Source organism: Sus scrofa, chromosome X (genome assembly GCF_000003025.6).
Source record: "Sus scrofa isolate TJ Tabasco breed Duroc chromosome X, Sscrofa11.1, whole genome shotgun sequence".
Lineage (NCBI taxonomy): Eukaryota > Metazoa > Chordata > Mammalia > Artiodactyla > Suidae > Sus > Sus scrofa.
This window is the reverse complement of record NC_010461.5, coordinates 48,235,179-48,262,107: the sequence shown is the minus strand read 5'-3', so window position 1 is coordinate 48,262,107 and position 26,929 is coordinate 48,235,179.

Sequence of the window (26,929 nt, the reverse complement as noted above, 5' to 3'; positions counted from 1 at the left end):
GGGTGTGCCACAGCTCAGCAGGGGATCCTCATATAGGTGAGTTTCCAGATATTGGCAAACAGATTTCTTCTAGAATCATTTATAGACAGGAGGAAATATGTTAATTTAGTTTTCTTTATCTTCTTCCCTTTTTTTCCCTCTCCAGAGTCATTGAGGTCTCTCTCAAGAAATTTAAGTTTTACCGAAAAGCAATGGGACCCTCCAGTTGAAAACCCTATGGCCAGGCAGACTTTTACTGACTCTTTCACTTGCCACTTTTGCTGCTAGAGTGATCACTGTTACACCAGTGCTGCTGCTGCAGCAACTCCACTACCTCCACACCATCCTCCAAGGTCCAATTCATTCACCTTTAGATGCAAATATGGGTAGATCTACCTTGTATTCTAGTGTGCAATGCAGAAAACCTTTTTTTTTTAAATGTCCAATTAGATGCAAACCAAAAAGGGAAGGCAAAGGAAAAACTCATGCCACAATGATGCCATGGAGTAGATTTCCCTGTACAATACAGTAGTTTCTTGCTAATTCTGTTTTACTTTTATTTTTTGTGTCTTTTTAGGGCCACACTGGAGGCATATGGAGGTTTCCAAGCTAGGAGTTGAATTAGAGCTATAGCTGCTGGCCTAAGCCACAGCCACAGCCACTTCAGATCCAAGACACGTCTGCGACCTACACCACAGGTCACAACAACGCAGGATCCTTAGCCCACTGAACAAGGCCAGGAATCAAACCTGCATCCTCATGGATACTAGTCAAATTTGTTTCTACTGAGCCCTGACGGGAACTCCTTAATTCTATACTTATACAGTAGTGTGTATATGTTATTCCCATATAATATTGGTTTTGAAATCTGAGTTATTGCTGTTTTATAAATATGTACTTTTGTATAATTTTATTAGATTCCATGTATAAGTGATATCATGTGATACTTTTCTTTCTCTATCTGACTTACTTCACTCAATATAATCTCTAGCTATCCATGTTAATGCAATGGCATTATTTTATACTTTTTATGGCTGAATAATATTCTATTGTATATATGTATGACATTTCTCTATCCATTCCTCTGTCAGCAGGCATTTAGGTTGTTTCTATGTCTTGGGTATTGTAAATAGCGCTGCAATGAATATTGTTGTGCATTTATCTTTTTGAATTATACTTTTCTCCTGATATTTGCCCAGGACAATGATTGCTTGATCATGTTAGTGCTATATTTAGTTTTAAGGAGCCTCCATACTGTCCTCCATAGTAGTCGCACCAATTTACATTCCTAGCAACAGTGTAGGAGGGTTGCCTTTTTTCCACACCCTTCCCAGCATTTATTGCCTGTAGGTTTTTTGAAGATGGCCATTGTGACTGGAGTGAGGTGACTTGCATTTCTGTAATAATTACTGATATAGAGAATCTTTTCATATGTTTTTTTGTTTTTTGTTGTTTTTATGTTTGTTTTTGCTGCCTGTCTGTCTTTGGAGAAATGGCTATTTAGATTTTTTGACCATTTTTGATTATTTAAATGTTTTTTATATAAACTTCCATGAGATGTTTGTATATTCTGAAGATTAATCCCTTGTCATTTGCATCATTTGCAAAGATTTTCTCACATTCTGTGGGTTGTCTTTTCACCTTGTTTATGGTTTCCTTTGCTGTGCAAAACTTTTAAAGTATAATTAGGTCTCATTGGTTTACTTTTTTTAGCTTTGACTTTTATTTTTTTTTATTTCCCCAATACATTATTTTTTTCTACTGTACATTGCATTTGGAATGGATTAGCAATGAGATCATTGGTATACTTTTGGTATTATTTTCATTATTCTAGTTGGATCAAATAAGATATTGCTGAGATTTCTATCAGCGTATTCTGCCTATGTTTCCTCTAGAAGTTTTATAATATCTGGCCTTACCATTTAGGGCCTTAACCCATCTTGAGTTTATTTTTTAGTATGATGATAGGGAATGTTCTAATTTCATTCTTTTATATGCAGCTGTCCAGTTTTCTAGCAGCACTTATTGAAGAGACTGTATTTCCTCCAGTTTATGTTCTTTCCTCCTTTGTAATAGATTAGTTGACCAGAGATACTTGGGATTATTACTGGTTTTCTGTCCTGTTCCACTGATCTATATTTCTGTTTTTGCGCCAGTACTATACTGTTTTGATTACTGCAGCTTTGTAGGATAGTCTGAAGTCAAGGAGCCTGATATCTCAGGTTCCATTTTGCTTTCTCAAGATTGCTTTGGTAATTCAGGATCTTTTGTGTTTCCATCCAAACTTAACATTTTTTTTGGTTCTAGTTCTGTAAAATATGCCATTAGTAATTTGGTAGGGATTACAATAAATCTATAGATTGCCTTGGGGAGTATTGTCATTTTGATGATATCAATTCTTCCAATCCTAGAGCATGATATATCTTTCCACTTGTTTGTGCCATCTTTGATTTGTTTTCATCAGCATCTCATTGTTTTCAGAAAATAAGTGTTTTTCTTTCTTTAGGTAGGTTTATTCCATTTTGATGCAATGGTAAATGGGATAGTTTCCCTAGTTTCTCTTTCAGATCTTTTGTTGTTAGTAGAAGAAAGGCAATTGATTTCTCTGTATTAATTTTGTATCCTGTGAGTTTACCAAATTCATTGATGAGCTCTATGAGTTTTCTGGTAGTGTCTTTAGGGTTTTCTATGTACAATATATCATTGGCAAACTAATAATTTTACTTTCCAATTTGGATTTGTTTTATTTCTTTTTCTTCTCTGATTGTCATGGCTAGGACTTCCTAAAATATGTTGAATTACAGTGATGAGTGTGAACATCCTTGTCTTCTTCCTGATCCGAGCAGAAAGATTTTCATGGTTTTACCTTTGAGAATGATATTAGCTGTGGTTTTGTCATATATGAACTTTATTACATTGAGGGAGATGCCTTCTATGTCCTCGTTCTGGAGGGTTTTTATTAGAAATGTGTTGAATTTTGTCAGAAGATTTTTCTGCATCTATTTAGATTATCATATAATTTTTATTCTTCAGTTTGTTGATGTGGTGTATTACATTTATTGATTTGCAAATATTGAAGAATCTTTGCATCCCTGGGATAAATCCCACTTGATCATGCTGTATGATACATTTATTATATTGTTGGATTCAATTTGCTAGTATTTCGTTGAGAATTTTTGCATCTATGTTCATCAGAGATATTGGCCTGTAATTTTCTTTTCTTTTTCTGGTATCTTTGTCTGGTTTTGGTATCAGCATGATGGAGGCCTTATAGAATGAGCATGGGAGTGTTTCTTCCTCTGCAGTTTTTCAGGAGAGTTTCATAAGAATGGGTGTTAACTCTTCTCTGAATATTTGACAGAATCAGTCTGTGAAGCCATCTGCACCTGGACTTTTGTTTTTTTGAAATTTTTAAATCACACTTTCATTTTCAGTATTTGTAATTGTTCCATCCATATTTTCTATTTCGTACTGGTTCAGTCTTACAATGTTTTATCTTTGTAAGAATTTGTGCATTTTTTCTAGGGTGTCCATTTTATTGGCTTGTAGTTGCTTGTAGTATTCTCTTATGATCCTTCATATATCTGCAGTGTCAGTTGTACTTTCCCCTTTGTCATTTCCAATTTTATTGATTTGAGCCTTCTCCCTTTTTTCTTGATGAGTCTGGCTAAAGGTTTATTAATTTTGTTAGTCTTTTAGAACAACCAACTTTTGGTTTCATTGATCTCTATTATTTCTTTGTATTTATTGTATTTATTTCTGCTCTGATCTTTATGATACCTTTGCTTCCACTAACTTTAGGTTTTGTATGTTCTTTCCTTTCTAGTTGATTTAGGTGTAAGGTCAGGTTGTTTGAGTTTTCTTAAATTTCTTTTTTTTTATTCATAATGATTTTTATTTTTTCCATTATAGCTGCTTTACAGTGTTCTGTCAATGAGATTTTTTTTAAATTTCTTTACATAGGATCGTATTGCTATAAACTTCCATTTCTGAACTGATTTTGCTGTCCTATAGGTATTGGATGGTAATTTCTTCATTGTCATTTCTCTCTAAATATTTTTTCTTTTATATTATGATTTTAATTTTTTCCCATTATATCTGGTTTACAGTGTTCTGTCAATTTATACTGTACAGCATGGTGACCCTGGGAACTATGTCTGGTCACTTATGATGGAGCATGATAATGTGTCTCTAAATATTTTTTGACTTCCTGTTTGATTTCTTCAGTGATCCAGTGGTTGTTTAGTCTCCACGTGTTTGTGTATTTTATTACTTGAAGTTGATTTCTAGTCTCATCATCTTGTGGTTGGAGAATGTGCTTGATAAAATTTCAATATTTAAAACATTTACTGAGGCTTGATATGTAGTTCAAGATGTGATTGATCCTGGACAATATCCCATGTGCACTTGGGAAGAATGTATATTCTACTGCTTTTGGATAGAGTGTTCTTTAAAGATCAATTAAGTATATTTTGTTGAATGTCATTTAAATCTCTTTTTTCATTCTTGATGTTCTACCTGGATGATCTGCATATTGACGTATGTGGGATATTTTCTCTTGCCATTGATTTCTAGTCTTATAGTATTGTGGACAGAAATGATGCTTTATATGCTTTCAATTTTCTTAAGCTTACTGAGGCTTTATTTATGACCCAGAATTTGATCTATCCTGGAGAATGTTACATGAACACTTGAAAAGAATGTGTATTGTGCTACTTTGGGATGGAATATTCCATAAATATCTATTAATTCCACCTGGCCTATTCCTTGCTGATTTTCTTTCTAGATGATCTGTTCATTTCTGTAAGTCAGGTGTTATAAAGTCCCACACTATTATTGTGCTATTGTGGATTTCTCCTTTTAAGGCCGTTAGCCTTATACATTGAGGTGCTACTGTGTTGGGTGCGTCTATATTTACAATCGTTATTTCTTCTTGGATTTATCCTTTGATCATTATGGAATGTCTTTCTTTGTCTCTTTATTTTAAAATACATTTTTTTCTGATATGAGTATTGCTACTCCAGCTTTCTTTTGAATTCTGTTTGAACGGAATATCTTCTTCCATATCTCACTTTCAGTTTGTAAGTGTTCCCAGAACTGAAGTAGGTCTCTTGCAGACAGCACATATTAGGGCTCTTTTTTTTTTTTTTTTTGTATCCATTCATCCAGCGTATGTCTTTTGGTTGGACCCTGGAATCCATTTACATTTCATGTAATTATCAATATGTATGTTCTTATTGCCATTTAAAAAATTTTTTTTGGCTTTTTAGGGCTGCAACTGCAGCATATGGAGGTTCCCAGGCTAGGGGTCTAATTGGAGCCACAGCTGCCAGCCTGTGCCACAGCCACAGCAACACCAAATCTGAGCTGTGTCTGTGACCTACACCACAGCTCACAGCAATGCTGGATCCTCAACCATCGAGGGAGGCCAGGGATTGAACCCACAACCTCATGGTTCTTAGTCAGATTCGTTTCTGCTGTGCCATGATGGGAACTCCTGTTTTTAATTTTTTTAACTTTTTTTATTATAGTTGATTTACAATGTTCTGTCAATTTCTGATGAACAGCAAAGTGACCCAGTGTTTTATATATATATATATATATGTGTGTGTGTGTGTGTATATATATATATATATATATATATATTCATTTTCTCATATTATCCTCCACCATGTTCCATTACAAGTACTTGGATATAGGTTCCCGTGCTATACAGCAGGATCTCATTGCTTATCCAGTACAAATGCAATAGTGTGCATCTACTAACCACAAACTCCCAAACCACTCCACTGCCCACCACTTCCCCTGGAAAACACAAGTCTGTCTTCTATGTCCATGATCTGTTTCTATTTTGTAGATAGATTATTTGTACCATATTTTAGATTCCACATATAAGTCATATCATAAGGTGTCTGTCTTTCTCTTTCCGACTTACTTCACATAGTATGAGAATCTCTAATTCCATCCATGTTGCTGCAAATGGCATTATTTTCTCCTTTTTTATGGCTGAGTAGTATTACATTGTATATATGTACCACACCTTCTTAATCCGTTCATCTGTTGATGGACATTTAGGTTTTTTCCATGTCTTGGCTATTGTTAATAGTGCTGTGATGAACATATGGGTGCACGTATTTTTTAATGAAAATTTTGTCCAGATATATGCCCATGAGTGGGATTGCTGGATAATATCATAGTTCTATACTTAGTTCTATGAGGTATTTCCATAGTGTTATCCATAGTGATTGTACCAATTTACATTACCATCAACAGTGAAGGGGGTTCCCTTTTCTCCACATCGTCTCCAGCATTTGTTGTTCATTGACTTCTTAATGATGGCTACTCTAACTGATGTGAGGTGATAAATCATTGTAGCCTTGATTTGCACTTCTCTAATATCAGCAGTGTTGACCATTTTTTTCATGTGCCTGCTGGCCATCTGTATGTCTTCTTTTGAGAAATGTATATTTAGGTCTTCAGCCCATTTTTTTATTGTGTTTTTTAACTTTTTTGTGGTTGAGTTATATGATTTGTTTGTATATTTACAGATAAAACCTTTGTCAGTTGAATCATTTGCAAATATTTTCTCTTATTCGGTGGGTTGTCTTTTTGTTTTTTTAGTAGCTTCCTTTGCTGTGAAGAAGCTTTTGAGTTCAATTAAGTCCCTTTGGTTTGTGTCTTTATGTCCTTATGCTAGGAGGTGAGTCAAACTAGATGTTGCTGTGATTTATGTCAAAGAGTGTTCTGCCTATGTTTTCCTCTAGGATTTTTATAGTATCTGGCCTTACATTTAGGTCTCTAATCCATTTTGAGTTCATTTTTGTGTATGGTGTTAGAAAATGTTCTAATTTCATTCTTTTAGAAGCAGTTGTACAGTTTTCCCAGCACTATTTATTGAAGACAGTATCTTTCCTCCACTATAAGTTCTTACCTCCTTTGACATAGATTAATTGACCATACATTCTGGGTTTTTTTCTGGACTTTCTATCCTGTTCTCTTGATCGATATTTCTGATTTTGTGCCAGTACCATACTGGTTCATCCAGATCTGTTTTTTTTTTTTCTTTGCAATATTGCTTTGGTTATTCAACATCTTCTGTGTTTCCATATAAATTTTAAAATATTTTGTTCTAATTCTGCGAAGAATGTCATTGGTAATTTGATAGGAATTGCATTGAATCTGTAGATTGCTTTAGGTAGTATTGTCATTTTGACTATATTGATTCTTCCAATCCAAAAGCATGGTATATATTTCCATCTATTTGTATCTTCTTTGATTTCTTCCATCAGCATCTTATAGTTTTCAGAGTACAAGTCTTTTGTCTCTTTAGGTAGGTTTATTCCTAAGTGTTTTATTGTTTTTGATGTGATGGTAAATGTGATGGTTTCTGTAATTTCTCTTTCTGATTGTTCATTGTTAGTATATAGAAATGCAATTGACTTCTGTGTATTAATTTTGTACTCTGTGAATTTACCAAATTAATTGATGAGCTCTAATAGTTTCCTGGCATTGTCTTTAGTATATTCTAGGTATAGTTATCATGTCGTCTACAAACAGTGCTTGTTTTACTTCTTCTTTTCTAGTTTAGATTCCTTTTACTTCTTTTTCTTCTCTAATTGCCATGGCTAGGACTTCCAAAAATATGTTGAGTAACATTGCTGAAAGTGGACATTCTAGTTTTCTTTCTGATCTTGGTGGAAATTCTTTCAGTTTTTCACCATTGAGAATGATGTTAGCTCTGGGTTTGTCATAAATGACTTTTATTTTTTTATTTTTTTTAAATTTTTTGGTCTTTTTGCCATTTCTTGGGCCACTCCCATGGCATATGGAGGTTCCCAGGCTAGGGGTCTAATCAGAGCTATAGCTGCCAGCCTACGCCAGAGCCACAGCAACGCAGGATCCAAGCCGCGTCTGCGACCTACACCACAGCTCACGGCAACGCCGGATCGTTAACCCACTGAGCAAGGGCAGGGATCGAACCTGCAACCTCATGGTTCCTAATTGGATTCATTAACCACTGCGTCATGACGGGAACTCCCGACTTTTATTATATTGAGGTTATTCTCCTCTATGCCCATACTTGGGTGTTGAATTTTCTCAAAAGCTTTTTTTGCAACCATTGAGATGAGCATATGGTTTTTATTTTTCAGTTTGTTCATGTGGTGTATCACACTGATAGATTTGTGGATATTGAAGAATACTTGCATCGCTACTGGATCATGGTGTACAATCTTTTTTAATATGTATTTGTATGCAGTTTGCTACTACTTTGTTGAGGAATTTTTCATCTATGTTCATCAGTGATATTGGCCTGTAATTTCTTTTTTTTGTGGTATCTTTGTCTGGTATTGGTTTCAGAGTGATGTTGGCTTCATAGAATGAGCTTCGAAGTGTTCTTTCCTCTGCAACTTTTTGGGGAACAATTTCAGAAGTAAAGGTGTTAACTCTTTTCTGGATGTTTGGTAGAACTCAGCTTTGAAGCCAGGAGTTCCTGGAATTTTGGTTCTTGGAAGTTTTTAAATCACATTTTCCAGAGTTCCCATCATGGCTCAGTGGTTAATGAATCCAACTAGAAACCATGAGGTTGAGGGTTCAATCGCTGGCATTGCTCAGTGGGTTAAGGATCCGGCATTGCCATGAACTGTGGTGTAGGTTGCAGATGTGGCTCACATCCTGAGTTGCTGTGGCTCTAGCGTAGGCTGGCAGCTACAGCTCTGATTATATCCCTAGCCTGGGAACCTCCATATGCCATGGGAGTGGCCCTAGAAAAGGCAAAAACATAAAAAAAATCACGTTTTCCATTTCAGCACTTGTGATTGGTCTATTCATATTTTCTATTTCTTCCGGGTTCAGTCTTGTTAGGTTGTACCTTTGTAAGAATCTGTCCATTTCTTCTGGGTTGTCCTTTTTATTGGCATACAGTTGCTCATAGTAATCTCTCATGATGCTTTGTATTTCTGCAGTGTCATGTAACTTCTATTTCATTTCTAATTTTATTGATTTGAACCTTTTTTTCTTGATGCCTCTGGCTAAAGGTCTATCAATTTTGTTGACTTTTTCAAAGAAACAATTTTTGGTTTCATTGACCTTAGCTATTTTCTTTGTTTCTATGTTATTAATTTCTGTTCTAATCTTTATTATTTCTTTCCTTCTACAAATTTTGGGCTTTGTCTGTTCTTCCTTCTCTAGGTCTTCAAGGTGTAATGTTAGGTTATTTATTTGAGTTTTTTCTTCTTCCCTGAGATAAGATTGTATTGCTATAAACTTCCCTCTCAGAATTGCTTTCGCTGTGTCCCATAGGTTTTGGAGTTTTGGTCTACCGTCATTGACATTTATCTCTAAGTATCTATTAATTTCCTCTTTGATTTCTTCAATGACCCATTGGATTATTAGTAGCATATATTTTAGCTTCCAGGAGGTTGTGTTTTTTGCCGTTTTTTTTCTCGTAGTCAATTTCTAGTCTCATAACATTTTGATCAGAGAAAATGCTTGAAATAATTTCAATATTTAAAATTTTACCAAGGCTTGATCTGTGGCCCAAGATGTGATCTATCCTGGAGAATATTCCGTGTGCAGTTGAAGCAATGCCGAGTAGTTATGCTGTGAGCCACATGGGAAGTCCATTCATGTGCAGTTGAGAACAAAGTATATTCTGCTGTTTGGGGGTGAAAAGTTCTATAGATATCAGTTAAGTCTATTTGGTCTAGTGTATCGTTTAAGGCCTCTGCTTCCTTGTTGATTTTCTGTTTGGATGATCTTACCATTGCTGTAAGTGGGCTGTTAAAGTCCTCCACTATTATTGTGTTACTGTCAGTTTTTCTTTTATCTCTGTTAGTAGTAGCCAAATATATTGTGTTGCTCTATGTTGGGTGCATATATATTAACAATTTTTATTTTTTCTTCTTATATTGATCCATTAATCAGTATGTAATGTCCTTCTTTGTCTCTTGTGATCTTTATTTTAAAGACTATTTTGTCTGATGCAAGTATTGCTATCCCGCTTTTGTATAATTTCCATTTGCCTGTAATATTTTCTTCCATCTCTTCACTTTAAGTTTGTACATGTCCTTAATTCTGAAATGGATCTTTTGTAAGCAGCATATGTATGGGCCTTGCTTTTGAATTCATTCAGCCAGTCTGTACCTTTTAGTTGGAGAGTTTAATCCATTTACAATCAATGTAATTATGGATATGTATGTACTTATTGTCATTTACTTAACTTTTTCAGATTGCTATTTTGGGTCTTTTTTCTTTATTTTTTTTTTGTCTTCTCTTGTGATTTGTTGACCATCCCTAGTGTTACGCTTGGCTTGCTTTCTCTTTTTTATGTGTGTGACCATTATTGTTATTTGTTTTGTGGTTCCCCTTCTATTTTGGAATAGCCATCTATATGTGTGTAGAGGTGTTTCTGCTTGCTGGTCTCTTAATTTTGAACTCATTTTCAGTGTCCTGCATTTTTCCTCTTCCTTATCATGTTTGCTAGTTTTGATATCATATTTGTCAGTATATGATTTCCTACCTTTATATTGTCTTTGCCTTTACCAGTGAGCTTTTTCATTTGTAATATTCTTGTTTCTAATTGTGGCTTTTCCTTTTCTGCTGAGAAGTTCCTTCAGTAGTTGATGTAGAGCTGGTTTGGAGGTGCTGAATCTCTTAGCTTTTTTTTTTTTACGTAAAGCTTATGATCTCTCCATCAAATCTGAATATGAGATTTGCTGGGTAGAGTATTCTTGGTTTTAGGTTCCTCCTCTTCATCACCTAAAATATACCTTGTCACTCCCTTCTGGCATGTAGAGTTTCTGCTGAAAAATCAGCTGTTATTCCTATGGGGTTTCCTTATATGTGATTTGTTGCTTTTCCCTTGTGGCTTTTAAAATTTTTTACTTTGAAATTAATATTTTTAGTTTTATTAGTATTTGTCTTAATGTGTTTCTTCTTGGTTTAATTTTGTATGGAATTATCTGTGCTTCCTCCACTTGAGTGAGTGTTTCCTTTCCTATATTTGGGAAATTTTTGGCTATAATCTCTTCAAATATTTTCTCTGGCCCTTTCTTTCTCTCTTCTTCTGGAACCCCAGGAAGGGAATGTTGATATGTTTAATGTCCCAGAGGTCTTTTAGACTCTCCTCACTTGTTTTCATTCTTTTTCTTTACTCTTTTTGGGTGGCTGTGATTTCCACAACTCTGTCTTCCACCTCACTTCTTTGTTCTTCTGCCTCCTTTAACCTCTTACCTTCATATTATTTTTCATTTCACCTACTGTGCTGTTTATCTTGCTCTTTAAATCTTCTTGCTCTTTGTTAAACATTTCTTTTAAGTTCCCAATCTGTGTCTCTTTTCTTTCTCCAAGATATGGGAGCATCTTTACTATCATTATTCTGTATTCTTTTTCAGTAGATTGCCTATCTCCTCATCATTTAGTGGTTTTTGTTTGTTTTTGTCTTGTTCCTTTGTCTGAAAGCTGCTTCTTTGTGGTCTCATAGTGTCTAGCATTCTGTCATTCCCTCGACAGTTGGTATGTAGATGCTGAAGCAGGTGCCCAGTCCTGGAGTTCTCACAGGGTATTAGCTGTTCACGGGTACCCAGAGCACTTGTTTGCAGCATCAGTATCATACTTCTAGAGCTGACTGGCTGCTAAGGATGAAATCTGTAAAGCAGGTGGCACAGATTCACAATTCACAGGATTGTTTTTGTGGCATGCTGGGGTAGCAGTGCCACTTGCAACCCCTGATGCTACCAAGTAGCTTTCAGGGCAATTTCCTGTAGCCTGCAATGTCACAAGTTTCTCCTGATGCCCCTCCATTTTCCAGGAATGCTCTAGGGACAGTTTCTGTATCTATATGGGCGGATGCCACTGTTTTGCATTCACTCCATTTGTTTGGCTACCATAGGTGTCTCTCTCTAAAGCTCTAGGGACAGGGATTTCTCCCTAACTGTTGCTAAAAGGCTCTCTCTGTAGCTACAGGATGTGTGTTTCTGGTGGTCCCTTCCCCAGTCTGGCTGCTGGTAGGAGTGCTCTCTGTAACCATTGCAGATGGAATGTGGGTTAATGGGCCCCCCATTGCTCCTTTGGTTGGAAAGAGTACAACTGACACGGACCTTCACAGAGCCACTGGAAGGGACCCTGGATCTTGAGCTTTTCTCATGTTGCGCAGCTTTCAACTCTAGCAGGGAACATGCAACAGTGGCTGTCTCTTGGCTCTTTGGCTCAAATCAGGTTCTACTTGTGCAAGCCCCTGCAGATCCTTGGGGTAGAGCCAAGGTGCCTCTGTTTTCCCTAATCCAGCAGATTACTGCTCTAGCCAGGAATGGACACTGCTGTCAGCAGGTCTTCTGGTGCAGGTTGAGCTCCACTTGCACAGGGTCACTGCCGGGACCTGGGAACTTGTGTTATTCCTCCAGGTGTTTATTCCACCTGGTCCAAGAACTCTACAGCCATAAAGGCGGGGCTGCTTCCCAGCTGTTGCTAGGCAGCCACAGCTGCCAAGTGGTTCCCAGAGCTGAAGCTGGCAGTGTCCTGCAGCTGGAGCAGTGCACGCATGGAACAAGGATTTAGTGATGGTTCCTGCCTTTTCCTTCCAGCACCTCCAAACAATGGCGACTAGTCTCTAAGCCCAACTAGGTTGCCTCTGCTTATATGCTCTCAATTGTTGTTGCCCCATACTCTAGTCCCTCCAGGCTGTTTGCACATGGACAACCCTGGTTTTTCCCCCACATAGCCAGCTCCAGCTCCCTCTTTGGTCTTGATCTTGGTCTTAGTTTCCAACACATACTGGCACCTGCCTACAGTTGCCCACTGCCTGTAGAACTGACTGTTTCTGGAGGATTGTCTCCTTTTTAACTGTTTCACACCATTTGTCTAGAGTTCCTCCTCCATTTTGGGCTGATATCTTCACTGGTGGGGGAACATCCTGGGATGCAGGAGCTATCCCTCTTTCCACCTCTCTCCTGTGAGAGCAGGTCCCTTCTCTCTTCCTTTCATTTTTCTCTTGTCCTTCTTTCTTTGTTTTGTCCTATCTTGTTTTGTAAAGTTTTTTTGCTCTATCATAATCCTGAGGGCTTTTGTAAATTTTTTGCAAATTTTCTGTGTGAATAGTTCCACATGTAGTTTTATTATCAATGTATTTGTGGGAGTCATTGAGCCTCATGTCCTCCTACTCCACTGTCTTATACCTCCTCCTCCTGTTGGTTGGATGTGGGTTCAATCCCTGACCTTGCTCAGTGGGTTAAGGATCTGGGATTGCTGCAAGCTGTGGTGCAGTTCCCAGATGTGCCTTTGATCTGGCAGTGCTGTGGCTGTGGCAAAGGCTGGCAGCTGCAGCTCTAGTTTGACCTCTAGCCTGGGAACTTCCATATGCCATGGGTGTGGCCCTAAAATGACCAAAAAATAGACAGAAAGAATTGAAAGCAGCTAGGAAAGGAGAATTCAGCACCACTAAACCAGCTTTGATGACTATCTTTAGTGTTGTGTTTGGATTGCTTTTCCTTATCTGTATGTATCTATTGTAGATTTTTGATTTTTGATTTACCATTACTATGAGGTTTTGACATATATTATGTCAAACATATATGACATATATATTCTTATGTATATACAGACACAATATTTTATATATATAAACCCATTTGTTTATTTATATAAAAGATTGTGTCTGTATATATATATACTCTTATGTCAAAACCTCATAGTAATGGTAAATCAAAAATCAAAAATCTACAATAGAAACATACCTAAAGAAGAAAAAGCAGTCCAAACACAACACTAAATATAGTCATCAAACCACAAGAGATGAGAACAAAAGAAGGGGAGAAAAAAGACTATATACATATATTTGTTTTATTTTTTTTATATTTTTTTATTTAAAAAAAATTTTTTTTTATTTTCCCACTGTACAGCAAGGGGGTCAGGTTATCCTTACATGTATACATTACAATTACAGTTTTTCCCCCACCCTTCCTTCTGTTGCAACATGAGTATCTAGACATAGTTCTCAATGCTATTCAGCAGGATCTCCTTGTAAATCTATTCTAGGTTGTGTTTGATAAGCCCAAGCTCCCGATCCCTCCCACTCACTCCCCCTCCCATCAGGCAGCCACAAGTCTCTTCTCCAAGTCCATGATTTTCTTTTCTGAGGAGATGTTCATTTGTGCTGGATATTAGATTCCACTTATAAGTGATATCATATGGTATTTGTCTTTGTCTTTCTGGCTCATTTCACTCAGGATGAGATTCTCTAGTTCCATCCATGTTGCTGCAAATGGCATGATGTCATCCTTTTTTATGGCTGAGTCGTATTCCATTGTGTATATATACCACCTCTTCCGAATCCAATCATCTGTCGATGGACATTTGGGTTGTTTCCATGTCCTGGCTATTGTGAATAGTGCTGCAATGAACATGCGGGTGCATGTGTCTCTTTTAAGTAGAGTTTTGTCCGGATAGATGCCCAAGAGTGGGACTGCAGGGTCATATGGAAGTTCTATGTATAGATTTCTAAGGTGTCTCCAAACTGTTCTCCATAGTGGCTGTACCAGTTGACATTCCCACCAGCAGTGCAGGAGGGTTCCCTTTTCTCCACAGCCCCTCCAGCACTTGTTATTTGTGGATTTATGAATGATGGCCATTCTGACTGGTGTGAGGTGGTATCTCATGGTAGTTTTGATTTGCATTTCTCTTATAATCAGCGATGTTGAGCATTTTTTCATGTGTTTGCTGGCCATCTGTATATCTTCTTTGGAGAAATGTCTATTCAGGTCTTTTGCCCATTTTTCCATTGATTGATTGGTTTTTTTGCTGTTGAATTGTATAAGTTGCTTATATATTCTAGAGATTAAGCCCTTGTCAGTTGCATCGTTTGAAACTATTTTCTCCCATTCTGTAAATTGTCTTTTTGTTTACTTTTAGGTTTCCTTTGTTGTGCAAAAGCTTTTCAGTTTGATGAGGTCCCATGGGTTTATTTTTGCTCTAATTTCTATTGCTTTGGGAGACTGACCTGAGAAAATATTCATGAGGTTGATGTCAGAGAGTGTTTTGCCTATGTTTTCTTCTAGGAGTTTGATGGTGTCCTGTCATATACTTAAGTCTTTCAGCCATTTTGAGTTTGTTTTTGTGCATGGTGTGAGGGTGTGTTCTAGTTTCATTGCTTTGCATGCAGCTGTCCAGGTTTCCCAGCAATGCTTGCTGAATAGACTTTCCTTTTCCCATTTTATATTCTTGCCTCCCTTGTCAAAGATTAATTGACCATAGGTGTCAGGGTTAATTTCCGGATTCTCTATTCTGTTCCATTGGTCTGTCTGTCTGTTTTGATTCCAGTACCACACTGTTTTGATGACTGTGGCTTGTAGTAGTTCTTGAAGTCTGGGAGAGTGATGCCTCCTGCTTGGTTTTTGTTTCTCAGGATTGCTTTGGCGATTCTGGGTCTTTTGTTGTTCCATATAAATGTTTGGATTGTTTGTTCTAGTTCTGTGAAAAATGTCATGGGTCATTTGATAGGGATTGCATTGAATCTGTAGATTGCTTTGGGTAGGATGGCCATTTTCACAATATTGATTTTTCCAATCCAGGAACATGGAATATCTTTCCATTTCTTTACATCTTCTTTGATTTCTTTGATTAAAGTTTTATAGTTCTCGGCATATAGGTCCTTTACCTACTTGGTCAGGTGTATTCCGAGGTATTTGATTTTGTGAGGTGCAACTTTAAAAGGTATCGTATTTTTGTATTCCTTTTCTAATGTTTCATTGCTGGTATACAGAAATGCAACTGACTTCTGAATGTTAATCTTATATCCTGCTACTTTGCTGAATTTATTAATCAGTTCAAGGAGTTTTGGGGTTGAGTCCTTAGGGTTTTCTAGGTATAGTATCATGTCATCTGCATACAGTGACAGTTTGATCTCTTCTCTTCCTATATGGATGCCTTTTATTTCTTTTGTTTGTCTAATTGCTGTGGCTAAGACTTCCAAAACGATGTTGAAGAGCAGTGGTGAGAGTGGGCATCCCTGTCTTGTTCCAGATTTGAGTGAGAAGGCTTTCAGTTTTTCCCCATTGAGGATTATATTTGCTGTGGGTTTATCATAAATGGCTTTGATGATATTCAGGAATGTTCCCTCTATACCCACTTTGGCGAGGGTCTTGATCATGAATGGATGTTTCACTTTGTCAAATGCTTTTTCTGCATCTATTGAGATGATCATATGATTTTTGACTTTTTTTTTGTTAATGTGGTGTATGATGCTGATTGATTTGCGTATGTTGAACCATCCTTGTGAACCTGGGATGAACCCAACCTGGTCATGGTGTATAATTTTTTTGATATGTTGTTGGATTCGGTTGGCTAAGATTTTGTTGAGAATTTTTGCATCTATATTCATCAATGATATTGGGCGATAGTTTTCTTTTTTGGTGGTATCTCTGCCTGGTTTTGGAATGAGGGTGATGGTGGCCTCATAGAATGTCTTTGGGAGTATTCCTTCTTCTTCAACCTTTTGAAAGAGTTTAAGGAGGATGGGCACCAATTCCTCTTTATATGTTTGATAGAATTCACCTGTGAAGCCATCTGGTCCTGGACTTTTATTTGTAGGGAGTGATTTTATGACCTTTCAATTTCATTTCTAGTGATCGGTCTGTTCAGTTGGTCTGTTTCTTCTTGATTCAGTTTTGGCAGGCTGTAAGATTCTAGAAAATTGTCCATTTCTTCCATATTGTCAAACTGTTGCCATAGAGTTGTTCATAGTATTCTCTTATGGTTTTTTGTATTTCTGCTGTATCCGTTGTGATTTCTCCTTTTTCATTTCTAATTTTGGTGATTTGGGTTCTTTCTCTCCTCTTTTTAGTGAGTCTGGCCAGAGGTTTGTCAATTTTGTTCACCTTTTCAAAGAACCAGCTCTTGGTTTTATTAATTTTCTCTATTGTTTTGTGAGTCTCTATTTTATTGATTTCTTCTTTGATCTTTATAATTTCCTTCCTTCTGCTGACTTTAGGACTTTTTTGTTCTTCTTTTTCTAATTCGTTTAGGTGGAGGGTTAAGTTGTCCATTTGGGATCTTTCTTCTTTTTTGAGAAAGGCCTGGATTGCTATAAATTTCCCTCTGAGCACTGCTTTCGCAGCATCCCATAGATTTTGAGAGGTTGTGTCTTCATTATCATTTGTTTCAAGGTAGTTTTTAATTTCCTTCTTGATGTCCTCATTGACCCATTGGTTTTTTAGTAGCATGTTGTTTTGTCTCCATGGAGTAGGTTTTTTCTCTTTCTTTTCCCTTGGTTGATTTCTAATTTCATGGCATTGTGGTCAGAGAAGATACTTGAGATAATTTCTATGCTCCTAAATTTATGGAGATTCGCTTTATGTCCCAATATGTGGTCGATTCTTGAGAATGTTCCATGAGCATTTGAGAAGCATGTGTATTCTGATTTTTTTGGATGTAGTGTCCTGAAGATATCAATTAAGTCTAACTTTTCTATTGTTTCCTTTAGGATCTCTGTTGCTTTATTGGTTTTCTGTCTAGAGGATCAGTCCATTGATGTGAGGGGGGTATTTAGGTCTCCTACTATGATTGTATTCTCATCAATATCTCCCTTTATGTCTGTTAATATTTGTTGTATGTATCTGGGTGCTCCTATGTTTGGGGCATATATGTTGATGATAGCCACATCCTCTCCTTGGATGGATCCCTTAATCATTAAGTAGTGTCCTTCTTTGTCTCTCTTTATGTCTTTTGTTTTAAAGTCTATTTTGTCTGATATGAGTGTTGCGACTCCTGCTTTTCTGTCATGTCTATTGGCATGAAATACTTTTCCCCACCCTTTCACTTTCAATCTATATGTATCTTTTGTCCTAAGGTGAGTTTCTTGTAGGCAGCATATTGAAGGTTTTTGCCTTTTTATCCACTCAGCCACTCTGTGTCTTTTGATTGGGGCATTCAGTCCATTGACATTTAAGGTGATAATTGATAGATGATTATTTATTGCCATTTGAACCTCGGGTTCCAGTTGATGCTATGGTTCTACATTCTTCCTTTCTTTTTTTTTTTTTTTGGTTAGATGGTCTCCTGTTATCATCTGCTTGAGTGTATTTTTTTTTTTTCATTTTTTGCAAATGCAATATTTGGTTTTGGCTTGTGGTTGCCCTGTTTTTTAAGTATGCTAACCCCTTCCCATAATTGTGTGTTTTAGCCTGATGGTCCTGTAAGTTCAAACACTTCATTATTATATTAAAATTAAGAAGAGAGACATACATACAAACAAAAAGGGTTATTTACCTCCTAACATACCTTGCCCACATTTTATGGTTTTGATGACTCTTTTATTTTTTTCTTTTTAATTTTATTTTGTTTGAAGCATGTTCATGATTAAATCTGTATGCTGGCTTTTTTGAGTGACTGCTCTCTGATTGCGGTTTCCTCAGTCCTAGTTCTTCCTCTTCTTCTTCTTCTTCTTTTTTTTTTCTTTTCTTTTTTCTTCCCTTTCCTGCCTTTCTTTTTGGTTTAGAGAAGCCCTTTCAATATTTCCTTGAACCTGGGCTTTGTGTTGCTGTATTCTTTAAGTTTTTGTTTGTTGGGAAAAATTTTTATTTCCCCTTCTATTTTAAATGATATTCTTGCTGGATAGAGTATTCTAGGTTGCATATTTTTTCCTTTGAGCACTTTAAATATCTCTTGCCATTCCCTCCTGGCCTGTAGTGTTTCTGTAGAGAAATCAGCTGATATTCTTATGGGGGTTCCCTTGTAGGTAACATTCTGTTTTTCTCTTGCTGCCTTGAGGATCCTCTCTTTATCACTAACGTTTGCCATTTTTATTATGATGTGTCTTGGTGTGGGTCTGTTTGGGTTCAGTTTGTTTGGGGCCCTCTGTGCTTCTTGTATCTTGAATCCAGTATCCTTTAGATTTGGGAAGTTTCCAGCGATAATTTCTTCAAATATATTTTCCATTCCCTTATCTTTTTCTACTCCTTCTGGAATTCCTATTATGCGTAGATTGGCCCGCTTTATATTATCCCATAGGTCTCTTATATTGCTTTCCAGTTTTTTGATTCGGTTTTCTGTCTGTTGACCAGATTGAGTGATTTCCATTATTCTATCTTCCATATCACTGATTCGTTCTTCTGCATTATTCATTCTGGTTTTTACTGCCCCTAGTTCAGTTTGCATCTCTGCAAATGAATGTTCTAGTTTTTCTTGGCTCCTCCTTATATTTTCTAGCTCCTTTCTGAAGGTATCTGCATTACTGTTCATATCTTCTCTTCATTCCTTCAGTATTTTCACTATTTCTCTTTTGAATTCCAGGTCTGTCTGACTGCAGAGATCTGTTTCATTGTTGACTGTTTTAGGTGAGTTCTCCTGTTGGTTTGACTGGGGGTGGTTTCTCAGCTTCTTCATCTTGCTTGTTGTCTTCTTTCTCCTGAGGGAGTTGTACTCTCCGTTATCGGGTAGTGTTTGCCTTGTCACTGCCGTGGAATATTTCCTGAGGGCTGGCGTTGTTGGTCAATCTTTTTTGAGGCAGTGTGGCTTTTCTGGAGTGTTGATGGGGCTAACAGTGTTTCTTTGAAGCAAAGGAGGACTTCCTGAGGGCAGACAGGACTGGGAGGTCCACACCACGATGGTAGCAGATTTCACTTGGTTCTCAGCACCCCCTGGGGTCTTGGGCGGGTAGCAGGGCCCTTGGAGACCCAAGAGGCTCCTCCCCAGGGCAGCCCGACTCAGAAAAACCATCTGAGATCTTTTCCCAACTTGGCCAGGCTTGTTGCAGCTTTTCTGGCTGCAGGGGTTCCTGCCTGGAGCTGGCAGTCCTATGCAGCTGGTCCACTAGGTCTTAGCACCCCCTGGGGGCTTGGGCAGGTAGCAAGGCCCTTGGAGACTCAAGAGGCTCCTCCCCGGGGCAGCCTGTCTCAGAAAAACCCTCGGAGAATTAGGCCGATCTATTCACGGCCTGGCTAGGCTTGTTCTAGCTTTTCTGGGCTGCAGGCCTTTTCTAGGGGGCTGGTGGTGTTTGGTGCTGCTCTGTGGAAGTGTAGCCCCTCCAAAGGGCAAGCAGGCCTGTGCAGGGACAGCCCCTGCGGTGGTAGGCTTCAGGCAATTGTTGAGGCCAGCCCTCTTGGATGGCAGGCAGCCACAGGTTCGGCGAGAGCGTAGGGGTGGCGGGGGTGGGGGGAGGGAATGCACTGGGAAGCACAGCTTTCTGCTAGCTAGCGGGCCTGTAAGCTTGCTGTGGCGTGGGGGGTATTCTATGGGGACCCACCCCTTCTTCTCTCCCCTCCCCAGCATGGGCGCAGACCAGGCTCTTCTCCTATGTTCCCTCTGATGTGGCTTTCCACTTCCCGGCTCCTAGAGTATTGTTCCCTTCCTCTGCAACAGCTTTGTTTTCTAGTCTCCCAGGCAGTCTCTGCCCCATCAAATGGTTTCTAGACCTCCCAAGCAGTTTCCGCTCTGCCCTGCCCCCTCAGCCCAGGGACTAACCTCTTGAGCTGAGGTCTCGATGCCCAGCCCCCACCCAGGTGGTGTCCCCTGGCCCTTTCCCGGGGACTAACCTCTGGAGCCGAGAATTCGGTGCCCAGCCCCCACCCAGGCGTCTCAATTTTTGGTGACTGTGCCCGTAGTTCAGATGGTCTGTTGGGTTCTTGATAGGTTTTTCCGTACTCCAACTTACTGCTACACTCTTCTCTGCATCTGGAGATTTCTCAGGTTTGTTTGATCTTTCCCCCAGTAGGTGACTTTCCAGGGTGCAGGAACCCTTTCTCCTCTGCAGTTCCCTTTCGGGAGCACCATCCCGCTCAGATTCACCTTCTCTCACTCTCCTCTTTTCTCCCGTTCTGCCCAGTAATGTCATGAACTTCTTGCCGTTATTGGAGTTTAGGTTCCTCTGCCATCGATTGGTTGCTGTTCTGTGCGAGTCATTTATTCTGTAGATGTGCTTTTTTTGTTATGTTTGTGGGAGAGGGCGAGTGTGTCCCCCTACTCCTCCGCCATCTTGTCCTCTCCCTATTTGTTTTAAGTTGCTAGTCTCTTAGTTGCATATGCATCTCCCATATCCTGAACTTGTACCCTCCTCTTATCACAATTGTTGGTTTTGTTATTATATTGGTTTATGGATGTTTTCCTATCTTTACTATATGTTTGCCTTTGCCAGTGAGACCTCTCATTTGTGATTTTCGTGTTTCTAGTTTTGACCTTTTCTGCCTAGAGAACTTCCTTTAGTATTTGTTGTAAAGCTGGTTTAGTGGTGTCAAATTATTAGTTTTTGCTTGTGTGTAAAGCTTTTGATTTCTCCTTCAAATCTGAATGAGTAGAGTATTCTTGCTTGGATGTTTTTTCCTTTCATCACTTTAAGTATATTGTACCACACTCCCTTCTGGCTTGCTAACTTTCTCCTGAAAAAATCACCTGATAATCTTTTGGGTTTCCCTGTTTACTATTTATTGCTTTTTCCTAGGAGGATTTTAGGCAGTTTGCTGGTGGGTGAGTCTGTGTTCTCACCCTGTTTGTTGTTTGGCCTGGGGCTTCTCAGTTCTGATGAATATGGCCAGATTTTTCCAAAATGGCAGCCTCTGGGGGAGGTCATGCCAATGATTATTCCTGGAACTGCCTCCTCCAATGTCCTACCACCAGTGTGAGCCATAGCCTTCCCCTGCTTTCCCAGGAGCCCCTCCAAGACCTACAGGTAGGTTTGACCCAGATTATTATGGAGTACCTGCTTTTTCCTGGGACCCAGTGGACATGAAAATTTATGTGCACCCTCCAAGAGTTGAGGATTTGTTTTCCCTACTCCTGTGGAGCTCTTGCACACAATTTCAGCTGGCCTTCAAAGCCAAATGCTCTTGGCACTCCTCTTCCCAGTGCCAGACCCTCAGGCTGGGGAACCTGACCTAGGGTTCAGAACTCTCACTCCTGTGGGAGAGCCTCTACTATGTAGTTATTTTCCAGTCTGTGGTGGGGATGGGCTTGTTTATATCCACGAAACTCCCCTCTTACCATCTCATCGTGGCTCCTTCTTTACTTTGGGGTATAAGAGATTTTTAAAATAATTTTCAGTCTATTTTGTTGATGAATGCTCAGCAGTTATTTGTAATTTTCCTGTTTTTGTGTAAGGAAATGTTTTCGTGAGAGGAAGTCCTTCTGCTCCACTATCTTCTCCATGTACTCCGTGTTATTTATCTTTGTCTACTTGCTATTTAAATGTTCTAGATCTTTGTATGTATCTTTTCAATCTGTGTCTCTATTCTTTTTCTGAGATCTTGGATCAACTTAACTATCATTATTCTGAATTCTTTTTCAGGTAGATTGCCTATCTCCTCTTTATTTAGTTGTTTTTGTGTTTTTTTATCTTGTTCCTACATCTGAAGCACATTTTTCTGTCATCTTATTTTTTCTAACTTTTTGTGTTTGTGGTCCCCTTCCCACAGGCTGCATGATTGTAGTTCTCGTGTTTCTGGTATCTGCCCCCTGGTGAGTGAAACTGATTCAGGGGCTTGTGCAGGATTGCTGGTAGTAGGGACTGTCCACTAGTGGGTGCAAATGAGTCATCTCTCTGATGATCAGGGCCAAATCAAGGGATTTTTAGAGGTGTTTGTGAGTCAGGATGACTTTAGGCTGTCTGTCTGGGTGTAATATTTTCTGGGTGTGTAAGGGCTCTTTTTAATGTAGTTGCCTCTCACCTCTTTCCTTACTATATGCTGGCCATTATGCCTGTGATAGAAGGTGTGACTGATGCTGTGGTACAAGAGTCTGCACTGGATATTTAGTGGGGCCTCCTCTTTATTCTGTGTTTGTCATTGCCTGGTCAGGGACAAGGTCTTCTCCCTTTTTGGGGGTAGGAGCCACCAGACCTGTTTCTGAGCTGTGTTTCTGCTCTGTGGTGTGAAGTAGCAGGATTGGAGCACTCCATCTAGGAGAGCAGTTCACCTGTGAATTTGCTCTGAGTATTCCTCTGCTGGGGCTGTTCACCTGCATGATCTGTTGTGTCACCTTTCACTGTAGTGCAGTTCCACAAAGTACAGTATTGGCACTGCTATGCCAGAAATTGGCCCTGATGTCTCTCAGTATTTTTTTCACCATGCAGAGATTCAATGAGGTCATGTTCTAAGTCTTCACTAGTCATGCCTCTGCATGCACTGTGTAAGCTATGGAGATAACTTAGACTCTGGCCTCATCTAGCCCCATGTGTATGTGCCCACAGAGCCCATAGATGTTAAAGCCAGAACTTTCTCAGTGTCAGAAGCACTTGTAGTCTGTTTGGAAGTGTCACAGGATCTGTATTTACAAAGTCAGCAGCTGAGTTTTAACTGTGTTTCCTACAGCCTGGAGGTGAGATTTAACCTCTTCTTCCTTAGCTGCAAGGCCCCTGGGGCTCAGCTGTGGTTATACCCAACACCTGTGAGTGTGGGCAACCCTCCATGGTCTGCTTCCAAGGTAGCGGGAACACAACAGCGTACCCAGAAAGGAGGTGGTTGGGGCAGTGATCAGGAGCATGGGGCTCACTCTGTACTCTTAGTACAGCAGTGGGAGAGTCCAGTGCTCACACACAGGTTTCACAGGGTATCTAGAGTTTTCTGCATTCCTATGACCATGGGGGCAGAGTCCAATACCTGCTCGCAGGTTTCATGGAGTATCTGTGCCTCACTGTACTCCTGTGACAGTTGTGTTTGAGTCCAGTGTCCACTGTCATATTTCACAGGATATCTGTGACTCCTTACCTTCATGGGACAGTGGGGGTAGCATCTGGTGTCCACTTGAAGATTTCACAGAGTATTTCAACTCCCTGAATTCCAGGAGCCTGTTTTCAGTTTTTGCAGGGATGGCTGATGCTAGAGAGCTCCCAGGACAGCAGGAATAGGACTGGAACCTGCTGGTATTTTTTGCTGTGGTATATGGAATTCAGGCACTTCAGTGATCTCAGAGGCAGGGATCAGTGACTTTTCAGGTCTCCTAGCAACTGCCTGCCTCTGGATCTCATAGTGGTCCCAGAGGATGATTCCTGCCCTGTACTCTAGTAGGTGGTTTCCTGTTGCCTGAGAGCACTCACAGAGGAAGATCTAATGGTGACTCTACACCTCTCCTTGAACACCTCCCAACCATGGTGCCTTGCCTCTCTGGCAGGACCTTGTTTCTTCTGAGTACACCCTCTAATGTCACCATCCAGCATCTTCAGGCTTGCTCCATACAGTCAACCCCATCCATCTCCCTAGGCCTTACCTAAATTTCAGCTCCTAGCCCTTATCTGGTTTGGGGTAATGATACTGTGGAGTGCAGTGCTGCAGTGCTGACCCTCTGCACAGATTACTCTCCATTTTGCCCATTGCAAACAACCTGCTGCTCTTTATTCCTAGGCCCCAAAGTTCTCACTCCATTCAGGCTGTTCTCCCCTCCAGTGAGAGGGCTTCCCAGGATGTGGAAGCATTTTCTCCCTCACAGCTCACTCCCTGGTTCACAGGTTCTGTTTTTGTCTCTCTCTCTCTCTCTCTCTCATTTTCTATTTTTCCTTTATTTTACCTCTTATCTTACTTATCCCTGTGGGGGTTTTCATGCCTTTTTGGAAGTCTGATATCTCCTGTCAGTATTCAGAAGATGTCCCATGTGAATTTCTCCACTTGTAAATGCATTTTTAATTTTTCGTTGGAGGAAGTGAGCTCCATGTCCTACTTCTCTACTCTTGTTGAATGAATCTCTTCATTTTTTTAAAAAATCCTAGTTTTCTCTCCTCATCTAAGTCATTTCTAAATTCCTATACTCCAAGTTGTTAATTCTCTTAAATCTGATAATGCCTTATTTCCTAATATCTTTAATGCATTTTTTATTTCATTCATTGAATTCTACAGTTCCAGAATTTCTCTCTGGTTCATTTAAAAATATTCAGTCTTTTGATAAACAACTCTGTTAATTGATTTTGTTTCTAAGTTTATTAAAGTGACTTTCTGAGTTTTTGTTTATCTTGTTGAACCCTTCACAAAAGATATTAATTCTTTATCAATTAGATTGAACTATTCCATATCTTTGGATTTGGTTGCTGGAGAATTATTATTTTCTTTTTGTGATATCTAATTACCATAATTTTTCATAGTGTTTGATATAATGTACCTCTGTCATTGCACATACCTTTCTCAGCTTTTTACTTTCACTGTTACATTTCAGCCAATTTGCAACTAGAAACATACCTTTTTTCTAGAAAGTCGAACTATATTTCAAGTTTTTGTTTTCCCTTCCCCTGAACCTTCTCTGCGGGCACACTCAGGAATGCACATAATAAAGTTGGCATAAAAAAAACAGATGACAGAGTGGGAAGAGGTGTGGGCTTAGCATTTGGGTATTTGTGGATAGAGGGATCCTCAATCTGGTAGGGGGAATCTTCAAGTAGAAGTACTACCAGAGATCCATTGGCAGAACTCTTGCTAAAATCCCAAAGCAGACAGCTGGGAACATGTCCTTCCAATGACCTTTGTTATTCTTGCCTTCCTTTTTCCCTTTCTTCTCTCTCCCCACCAGGCAAAGAGGTCTCTCATCAGAAATCTGTGCTGGTGAATAGAAATGAGTTCCTCAAGCTGTGTCCTTATATGATTGAAGGGGCTATGGGACTCTGTGAACTCTCTTTTATGAAAACATTAATTTATTTTATTATGGATTCACCTTAATGATTTAGGCACCTCCTAAATGCCCTCCTAATACCATCAACTTTGGGAGTTGGTACATCCACATATTTGTGGTAGGCAAAAAATTTAGAACATAGCAAATATATAACAGTTATAAACATATGTGCACCAAATTCAGAGCCCTTATGATATAAGGAAAATATTGATAGATTGAAGGGGAAAAAAAAGACATATCAAATTATAGTAGGGTATTTAATATTCAACTTTCAATAATGCATAGAAGAACCAGAAAGAAAATCAGTGATAAAATGAAAACCTGAAACAACACTCTAATAAGATATTTGAACATAGTAAGACATATGCAAAGTGTTCCAATCAAAAAGCTCAGAATGGGAGTTCCCGTCGTGGCGCAGTGGTTAACGAATCCGACTAGGAACCATGAGGTTGTGGGTTCGATCCCTGCCCTTGCTCAGTGGGTTAAGGATCCGGCGTTGCCGTGAGCTGTGGTGTAGGTTACAGACGCGGCTTGGATCACACGTTGCTGTGGCTCTCGCGTAGGCTGGTGGCTACAGCTCCGATTAGACCCCTAGCCTGGGAACCTCCATATGCCACTGGAGCGGCCCAAGAAATGGCAAAAAAAAAAAAAAAAAAAAGCTCAGAATGCATACTTTATTGTTTAATCAGAATGAAACATTCTGTATGATAGATTATATGGTCATCTGCAAAAAAGCTTATTAGATTTTAAAGACTGAAATCATATAAATAATATTTTCCATTAATAATTGAATGAAACTAGAAATTAATGGCAAAAGAACACTAGGGAATACACAAATATGTTAACATGCCCTTAAACAACCAATGGGTCAAAGAAGAAATCAAAATGAAATTAGAAAATATTATAATACAAATGAAAGTAAAAATAAGATATAACAAAATTGTGGAACAAAGCCAAAGTTGTGCTAAGAAGGAAATTTTTAGCTGCAAATGTTTAGATTAAGAAAATAAAGACCTCAAATTAATAATTACACTTTACACTTTATGGAACTTGAAAAAGAAGAACAAACGGAACCCAAAACTAGCAGAAGGAAGGAAATAATAAGGATTAGAGCAGAGATAAATGAAATAGGGACTACAAAACAATAGGGAAAATTAATAAAATCTAGAGTTGATTCTTCAAAAGATCAATAAAACTAATAAATCTTTAGCTGCAATGACTAACAATGAGAGAATATTCAAATAACTAAATTCATAAAGGAAATAGAAAACATTACAATTTTCATAAAACAAAAAAGATTATAAGAGGGTATTATGAATATTTATATGCCAACAAATTAGATAATGTGGAAAAAATAGACAAAGTTCTTTAAATGACAACC